Source organism: Amblyomma maculatum, chromosome 4, assembly GCF_055883805.1.
Source record: "Amblyomma maculatum isolate TAMU_Amacu chromosome 4, ASM5588380v1, whole genome shotgun sequence".
NCBI lineage: Eukaryota > Metazoa > Arthropoda > Arachnida > Ixodida > Ixodidae > Amblyomma > Amblyomma maculatum.
The window spans coordinates 43,651,060-43,661,133 of NC_139347.1; the positions used below are offsets into that span (position 1 = coordinate 43,651,060).

At 43.0% G+C, this 10,074-nt stretch overlaps 1 long non-coding RNA gene across 1 annotated transcript in view; it reads right to left on the reverse strand.

The window, feature by feature from the left end:
- Nucleotides 1-9,555, reverse strand: part of LOC146190876 (uncharacterized) — a 28,350-nt gene extending 18,795 nt beyond the window's left edge. Inside the window, exon 1 of the long non-coding RNA XR_014706339.1 lies at nt 9,368-9,555. This is a non-coding gene — a long non-coding RNA (uncharacterized LOC146190876). The remainder of the gene's footprint in view (nt 1-9,367) is intronic.
- Nucleotides 9,556-10,074: the final 519 nt, after the last annotated feature.

The following is a 10,074-nucleotide window of genomic DNA, read 5'->3' on the forward strand; positions in this document are numbered from 1 at the left end:
TCAGAAGACAGGTTTAGTGACATATCCCATCCCATCCTATGACTGCTTGCATCGCAACACCGCTCAACCGCTTTCTGAATGTTTTATTTATCGACGTTGCTTCCACAGCTCTGTGTGTTAAAGCGTTGTCATCAGCTTTCCAAAGTTACTGCCAAAGCGCGCTCGCGTTTCATTGCCAGTCCCGGAGTGCTAGTTAAGCGCTGAAGCTTGCGCCAATCGCATGAAGAAATAAACTAGTGCTGCGGAGGTCATGTAAAGAGCTTAAGGGAACTTCTTGTTGGGGTTGTTGGTAGGTGATCATTTTAAAGGCAGCAGAGCAAGCAGCAATATGGAAGAAGCACACACAGACACAACGACGATATTGCCTTAATACAATACTACCTTGCATTACTGAAGTATGGTCGGTCGCGCCCGCGTATGTTTTCGTGCCAGATGCAAAAATGTTTAGAGATCGCTGCAGATTCTGCACTGGAGAAATGCGTAAGCCTGAGCGTTGCTGCGTTGTCCGCGAGATGTGTCAGTGGGATTCCGCGAATGTCAGATATTGCGCCTTGCCATTCCTGTACATCAATTATGGAACGCCGGTGAAATTTGATGATTTAAACGGAACGCTAATTATGTTCGACAATGGGCGCGCGATGTACCGTGTGCAGCAGCAATAGAGAGATTTAGCATACCGTGATCCGCGATCCATTACCGTGACCCTCTACCGCTCGTGGGCACTAGCTGATTGGTTCCGATGCGGCAGGTCAATGTGCCGACATCAAGTATGTAGCGCCATCTATCGGCATCAAAGTGATCTAAGCATGCGGTATGGAACGCACGGTGGCGGATCACGGTAGCGGATCGCGGATCACGGTGTGCTAAATTTCTCTAATAACGCTCTGCTTTCGCACTTCTGCACTGCAGAATCTGCTGGACTCGCGGAATTTTTCAGACTGCAGTTAGTTGATTCCTTCTCTTTACTCGCTTCCTAACCATTCTCACCCGTTTGTGCACGAAAATTCCGTCCTTTCCCGATCTTTCACGGTCAAGCATTTTAAATTTCCCGCCACTACAAGTTAGGCCTACGTGACCGGAAACTGAGTACCACGTAACCACCTTTGGACATCGACATTATCCCTCCTCCCAGCAATTTTAACGTCTGATTGACTCAATTGGCTCTAATTATTGAACTAATTACCCACATCGTCCATTTTGCCACTTGCACATCTTTCCATGACGCTCTATCTGATGGTACCATACTTTTTCCGATAAATCAACTAGTTCCTTTTTTACAGCTCCGAGAAGGTTATGCTCACGCAAAACCTGCCTACATTGTCACACAATTATTGTGTATTAATTAGCAAAGTCGAAATGTAATGCACTTTTGCTGTGCTCGATGTGTGGTAGCGTGACCTTTAATGTGCTCGGGGAAAGACTGCAAGATACCCTTTTTCGGACTGGCTGAGTAAATTGCATCAATAAAAGAACCCAGAATTTACAGTCTTGTCGCCCTGCGTTTGTAGTGCATTCATCATAACCCCTCGCGATCAACTAGCTAAGTTATAAATCCCAAAAATGTAAACCACACAAGGATTATTCGTAAAAACATAAAAGGGGAAGCTGCCAGTGGTCATAAATAACTGGTCTTTCTTAATATCTTTCTTCCGTGCCAAAGAAATAAAAATAAAGACTAAGAGTACAGCTACTGTAGAGCATTGGCGTAAAAGTACTGTACAAAGGGGAAAAAACGAATGTATAGAAAAACGCATAACCGACAGTGACATTTATTCATTTCTTCGAAGATTGGTTTGGTACATCTCTGGGACATCTTGAGTAACTGCATGCGGCTTAGGTGTATATCACTGCGGGGCACAAATCTCTGCGCATACACACGCACCAGTAGAAGCTGCACGAAACTTTCTGCAGAATGGCCTACACACGGTTGCGCAAGTGGCTTTGGACGACACGCGAGCATAAATCACAATTTTCTGCTGGCAAGGCGATACTTCTGCTGCCTGGGTAGGTATTTCGCAAGAGCTCGTCGTCGTTGGGTGGCGTGGCTTGTAACATATGAATCCCCATTCGCTCTGCGTGTAGGTGTCATTATCATCTATTTACTGCCCTACCCCCTCAACACGTACGCACAGTCGACATGAATGAGTTTTACAAGCCTTATTTAATGCTTCCGCTGGTGAAGTTCGGCGTTTTTATTGTCAGTGTCCTATATCTGCTCGCGAGCCATGCTGTTTCTTACCATTTCCCTGCTTCATATTCATGATAAGAAAGCCAACATTTGTCATAGTAGCTTTCTTCATTTATTTTCATCAGTTTTTCATCACTGTTTGCTTCTGTCCCCTTTTCTGTTTCCTATCCTTAATTGCAGAGTATATATTCTTAACAATAACGCGAGCACAAGTAAATTATGCCTGTACATGTCGAACATAGTAGAGCTTTTGTTTGCAAGGAAGCCCAGCGGAACTGCTGGAAAGTTGAATATATTCAATTTTTGATAGCTATTCTTAGCACACTACATAGCTGGTAATTTATTTGGTACAGCAAATAATAATGCGCCAGCGCAGCTGCTCAGTGGTTACGACGCTTGGCCACTGAACCGGAGTACCTGGTTTCGATACCGATTGCCGCGGCCGCGTTTCGATGGAGCCGAAACATAAATGCGTCCTTACACTGTGAGATATCAGCTCACGGTAGATACCCTAGTGGTCGAAATTAATCCGAAGATCTCCACTACGGCATCTCTTTTCGCTCCCACTTTCCTCCATTCCGTTACGAAGCTGTTAAGGTGTCCGCCAAGAATCATGACATATACTCTGATTTTCCTTTCCTATAAACCAATTAAAATTTATTTAAATAATGAAGTACTCGATGACCTTATCTGGAGCAACACGGCCCAATCAATGTCTGACAGGCTATATAATTCAGAACGGAAGGAATCGCTGGCTATCCACAGCGACAACCTCCATGAAACATCTGGTGCTGCCATAAATGAATCACAATGGGATGAAGCAAGGTGAAAACAGTTGTTACAATGCTCCAAAGCAAACCTTCAAAAGCGGATTTAAATTGCATAGAGGAGAGCGATTGCCTAGAAAGAAAAAAAAACAGAGACGCAAGATATATTTTTCTGTCCATCGATGCAATGAGTATAGACTTCACCTTTGCGCTTCGTCATAATGAAGAGCAGCCAGCAGGAAATGAAAACGCGGACTTAGAAAACCAGGCGAACGTACAATCTTTGCCAGAAGTTTGGAGTCCATGATTGTTTGATTTTGAACCACACCGTGTGGCGAGTATTATAACCCTTAGGATGTAAATCTCCCAAAGATAAAATGTTTTGCTCCGCTGGCTGCAATAGGTAGCCCTTCTACAAATTTTGCACGATCCCCACTACACGGTTAAAAACCAGAACCCCGGGACTCTAAGCTTGTAACAGGTACTGTACCTAAAGTTAAAAACAGGGCTCCTTATTTGAGCATGCTTTCAGCAGAGCAGTATTTTATGCAGAAGAATACTGTTCTATTTCGCTCCAAACACATGACCGCATACCTGTTACAATATAATAGGACATGATTAACACCTAATTGACGTCCGAAAGCGACAGATATATTTCTACTTATCGCTCCTTTCTCCTTATCGACCGCTTTTGATGGAGGCAAAATGTAAGGAGGCCGTGTGCTGCGCGACGCTAGAGCATGTTCAAGAACTCTAGAGGGTAAATATTTCCCTCAAGCTATGAGAGAAATCATAGTGGGGGGGTGGGGGGGGCCGCTGAGGTGTCCTTCATAACGTGTGGCTTTTTATTACTTCAAACACTAAAACACACCAAAACTAAGCAACCTTACACATACATATATATATATATATATATATATATATATATATATATATATATATATATATATTTAATTTTCTTTCATTGATCCATATACATCATTGCCACGCAGAGTGCATGGGACGCTGGCCCAGTTCACAGGCGATGCGTAGGAGTAGAAAGGCACCGGCGAGAAGTTTTCTTTTTCTTTTTTCCAAGGCGTCCTACGGATGTTTACTCAATTAGGGAGACCTATAATTTCTACTGCAATAGTTCATTTAGAGCAATATAAACTCCGCAATAGATATTATCGATACAACTAGCTGATATTGCCTACTACGTAAAACGATAAAAAATAATTAATGATATTCCACAGGTTGATAGTTAGAAAATTGTATTCTCAAGTAAAAATGAATAAGGAAGATTGTTGCTGAGAAGGGCAAGTTGCAACAATGTGAGAGTTGACGACGATGAAGGGCTTTCTCAAGTCCCTGTAGCTCAGGAATGAATGTTAGTTTTATGCGAAGCATCACTACCACTAAATTTTGCATTGCACTTAACTGTGATTTCTAAAAATATGAACTCATTCTCTGAAAGAATAAACGCTGCAAAATATTGACCGGGACTTCATTAAAAAAAAAAAAAAAGACATGCAGCGACCGCTCTGAAATTCGCGTGCAAGCACGCAAGCGTCTATGATTGCGCAGAGCCCCTGTGGAATATCACGTGTTAGTTAAATTTAGGAACACTTGATTTCTGCTTCCAAAGGTGCTGAAGTGAGAGCGTTAATGGCTCCCCTTCCGAACCCTGATTCGCACACATGCACTTAACTATACTAGCCTAACCGTTAATTCTAAATTCTGACTAGTGTTTCACACATACTCATTACCTTACGGACGCAAGCTATACAACATTAAGCTGAAGATCACCCGACATAGGTATTAGAGCCCCGTTTTAACCGCGCTGTCCATCCAACAATCTGAAAGAAGCGGCTCTAGTTAGAAGTTCCTCATAATCATGCCATTTCGTGTGATATCGCGGCGTCAACCAACTCGCCGACAAACCAATTCAAGACCATGTCAGCGGCCACCCACCACCTGCCAGAAGTATGCCCCTGATTCTTGGCTCGCAACAACAACGCCGACCACAACAGCAATGTCAGATCCGGTTTTTGTGGATAATGGGGGCTATACTCGTGTTGCACTGAAAACGTTTTGCTCGAATTAGGGTGTGCTCGAGTCAAGTTACCTGGCAGAGTATTAGGGAGGAATGGATTTCATACTTACTTTTATACCGTGACTTTTGCTTGAGAAAAAGAATTTTCTACAAAACAGAATATTGATGACAAGGTTCCGGCCTGAAGACGATGCTCATCTCTGTTTGTGCTACTTCGACTGCATTAAATGCAGCACTAAACTGGCGATTATTGCCTTATAAGTTCAAACAGGACAAAACGGGGGATATTGGACCTTGTCGGAAAATGTCATGCAAAGCGTTAGACAGAACTTTAAGGAAAAATGCTCATGAAAATAGCGCGCCTCCTGCCGCAAATTGTGCAGCTTCTTTTCTGCTTCTGGAATAAGAAGCAACGGAGCGTCGTTTTTCACCCCACCCCTTTATAACTTGCTTCGTTCAGCTAATTTGTCTCCCCACGAGATGCAGCTTCACTTAACGGACTCCAGGGCTTTATCGCGTTTCAACCATACGAGACTTCTTAACAAGTTCGGTCTCTTCCCTGCCATTGGCTTTTTTTTTATACAGGAGTACAGTACCACGATGACGGCGGAGAGCTCATTGGAATTGTTACCCCGTTGGCCGGATGATGCTCAGCTGCGTCCAGAGAGGACACTGAAGCGCAGACCGGAATGGCTGCTGATACATGGTCGTTAGACGCGGCTTGCTGATTCGCCTACTTAGCACGAGCTTTTGGCTTGGCCGGCAATTAGGGTGCTAGACGTTTTTCTGCAGTGTACTCTTGGCTGGTGACAATTGTTTTCTTTAGCTTTTAGATAAGCTGTTATCTGTACGCGTGGCTTTAGGAACTAACCCTCATATCTTCTAACTGTCTGACATAGTGGACGTGCGTCGGAGTTAGTCTGGCTACAATCTCGAGCGGAACATGTTTTTGGACACTCTGTTTCACGAATCGCTTCTACGTTCAGTGTATGAGGCTTTCTTTAATGTGCCAAAGTTGACAATAAGTAGTTTATGTACTTGAAGCTGCCTCTACTTTTCACAAAATTTCCAGAAGTCTATAGGCATACTTTACCTTACCAGCTATATACTGCCTGGCATAAAAAGTGATATTCCGCTGGTTGTCAAATTAATGGGGAATTTTGAAGTAAAATGAATACGTCGAGCCGGAGTATTTAAGCTTAAGTGTATTCTCTAAAATTACACACGACTCTCACAACGTCACGTTAGCTCTCCTCCTCGGTAAAACGAACGTCATAAATATTGTACCTGCCTGAAAAGATCAAGATATCAAGGAGTCAGCCGGTTTATTGTTACCGGGATATTCTGGCGTCAAGTGCATGGATATGAAAACTTAGGAACAGAAAAAATAATCACCTATATTACAGAAAGGCTCCTCTTAGTGCCTACAATCTGTTACATTGACATATTGCAAGGTTACCTATTTGGTTTGGAAAATAGACTTTTTTACCCAGAGGAGCCACTTGTTAAATTACTGGCGCATCTTTTTTGGCGCGAGCCTAAAATAACAGCGGCTGGAGAATAAACAGTGAATCATTCATAGTGACTCCCATGCACAGCCGCGAACTCACTATGTTTTCTTCAGACAGCATCGTATCGGCCCATGATTCCCTATGAATGACAACTGTCTTTCAGATGTTCAGAAAGGCTGTTTAAGCGTGGTCCTGGGGAATCTAGCATGTGAGTTCAGGGAGAAAGCAGGGGACAGAAGTTGCCGACTAAAAATGATGCTCTAGAAGAAAGCTGTACAATTCTTCTCTGGCCAAGAAGCAACTATTAGGTCCAGTAGTCGGTTTGCGTCTGAGCAAGCCAGCTTAGACTAAACAGCCTACAATAGGTGCAGCTCCTTTCCGCAAAACCATAAGCGCCATGACGGTTGCCTTCATCTAGCTGAAACATTCTCTGTAGAAGTTGGCGGAAAGCAAATTTCGAGAAGGGAACATTTGTTCAGGAAACGACAGACATTACAGCATGACGATCGTCTGAAGGTCATTGCCGACAATTTTTGGTTCGAAAAATGAGTTTAGGGTAAAAGAGGAAACAGTGTAGGTCACTGGCTATGCGGAGCTGCAGGCACTGCATGCATGAGCTTCGCTATACTTGCTATATCTGAAAGATCCTCTCGTGCCCTCCTACGTCACCGAAAGTGACGTCGAATATTTCGTAGCCTAAAATGTGTTATATTCATTCCAAGTAGAAATGTATGAACTAGCAGTAAATTTATAAAAAAAAATTTAGGAATGATAACTTTGTGGGCAATTTCGAATGTGACGCTCGCTGTGCCCCAGAGGGAAGCTGCATTTTAATGCAATACGAAAATTTTCATGCTGGTCGTGATCCTTATAATGGATATATGCTTATATTCGTTCACTCGTTTTGTCTGTGCTTCAAAAAGAAAACCCCGAATTTAAATTTGAATGTCGTACCTTAAGTATTTCTGCCGGCTACCGCCGCGGATAAGCCTGAAATAAAGCTTCACTCTGAAGAAAACATTTCCTCACGGCGCATCGTTTGATGTTACTAACATGGTTGCTGTCATTATTTGTAAGAATAAAATATTGCTGGCGGTTGCGTTGACCAATTTGAGTGGCTTAACTTTATTTTTCATTTTGCACAGTAGGTGCTTCTTCGTATTCTTATTTCTATTCACTGCAGCAAAATGAGTGGGTGAAAACGTTTTCTTTCGCGTAACACTAAGCCCGCCTGTGATATATGAGGTAGCGTTTTACACTAGACAGATGCTTATTTGTGCTGAAAATTTATTTTGTTACAAATACTCCAGGCAGCAGCGCTGCCCAAGAGATTGTTACATGTTTTGCAGTAACAATTGAGAAAAACTATTTTCATCAGAGAATTCCACAATAAATGAAACTAGACAGTTCCACCGATTTGTTGTGAGGGGAAGTATAAATTTTGTTAAACAATAGACGTGTAAAAAATGGGCATAATTTTTTAGTGTGGTTCATGCTACAGGATATTTAGGGAGCAGCTAAATAATAAGTATCACATGACAAATTAGAGTCGTTGATATGTGGGATATGAAAGAATTTCAGCCTCCAGACCTGACGGCTTACTTCAAGGGTTTCTAAGTTGAGCTGATTGAGAATAATATTAATCGAAGGTGTTTTATATTAATAAAGAATAAATACGGCAGAAAGGCGATGGATGTGTTCTAGTTTAACAGTGTCGTTAATATAGTACAGGTCCTCACAATCTTGGCATACTCATGAAACCGTCTGATTAGAGGCTGGTTTGCTTTAGGCTTGACGCGAGGTGTTGAGCCTCTGAATTTTCAGCGAAGAAAAGTGAACTTAGTCTCGCGCGGTTTCTGTGTCAAGCTCTTTAAGACATATATTTTGCCTAAACTACGAGTCACGTGAGCTTGGCCTGTTGTATAGTATATGAAAAAGTAACTAAGTAATGTAGATTGCTTGTTAGCAGTCTAGAGGAGTGCGGATGTCGGACCTTTAAGGGCAAGTTTGTGTGTTGAGGGGAGACGCCTACTCGCCACATTTCGGGAGAAGTTCGCCTTTAATGTTGTCATATGGGCTCCACTATTCGACAGAAAAGTTGACCCAGGTTATTTATGGGAAAGAAGGTAAGATGTAAGAACATAGAAATACTCATTGTTCAACTATTGTGAAATCTCACAACGGGTTTGCAGCGCAGACGATGTGCACAACGTCTGGCGCTGAGCAAAAAATGCGGCCGAAGAATACTAGCCTGTAAAGCCATTAACATGCTGCAGAAGTCAGGCATAGCTCACAAAACCCCAGACCACAGAATGGCTGTCATGTTACCTACATTCGCATACAAAGACTTCTGCTCAGTCAACACGCCTATGACAACAGACAGCACATGTAGCACGGAATGTGGTGAACGAAACTGTTTTTGTTATTAATGAAGCGAAGCTGTGCTTTGAGGGGCACGAAAAAGAACAAAAAGGTAGTTCTCGCTCTTAAATGATGTGCGCGCAGACTAGGGCTTCAACTTGAGGTGTCCACACAAGGAAATCTCTGCTGGAAAAGGAAGCCATAAATTATCAAACCACTGAGCAGATTGGAAAGAACAAAACAGTGTCACTTTTTCCCTACGGCAGGCTTCACTCTCTTTGTCTCTTATTCACCAAAATCCTGCCCGAACAGAGAGCCCGCTAAGAGCACAGGATTTCAGAAGAGAATATACACAGCAGACTTGTGAGGCCGATAGAGCTCCTAACACCCAACATAACCAAAAACCGATAGGAATCTGGTGAAGAAGATAAAAAAGAGAGGCTATGGAAGAGTAAAGAATAGCAGAGAGCATATAGAGAGAGGGGATACATAAAATGTTTCTTACACGAACGAAGAGTAGATTTTGATCCTTTATCAAATTGCAGCACATTCTAATTACGTCCAACTTCTTAGCTATGCCGTGGTTCGAGTTTTCTCCTGAAGTCTTCGAAGCTCTCACACCGAATCTCTTCGTCTATTGACCAGTGCACCTTTGGAATGCGCTTTCATATTTTGCGTACAAGAAATCCCTATTCAGATTACCAGACACTTGACAAGGCAGCCTTTGCAATTTAAATGCGACGCTCTTCAAGCACGGCGGCCGCTGCTGAGAGCGAAAGCGTCATTTGCGTTTCAAATAGGAACGTCTGGTCGTCGCTTTCCGCGCTCCTAATCAAGATGTCTTCTCCAGAAGCATCCCCTCAGAGCGGTGCCTCATCCTGCAGCAAATTCTATGGACACATTGTGGCTGTATCTTTAAATAGACCGTTGTGGCCGCCCTTTAAAGTACTCCTGATAGGATTGCAGTTCTCACGCACGTGCACCAGGTCACCGTTTCATGGAGCATGGCACAGGTGCGTTAGGAGCACGTGTCAAGACAGTGTACGTGCGCAACAAAATGCCTAGAGTAAGCCTTGGTCAGCCTTACATGCTTAAGAGCGGGGCAAAAGTTCGTTGTAGCCCTGTTCTATGAACAAACAATAGGCATAGCTCGGACCTTAAGACGGGCTTGTGAAAGGTGACTGATGTGTGGAGGAGAATACCATTGATACT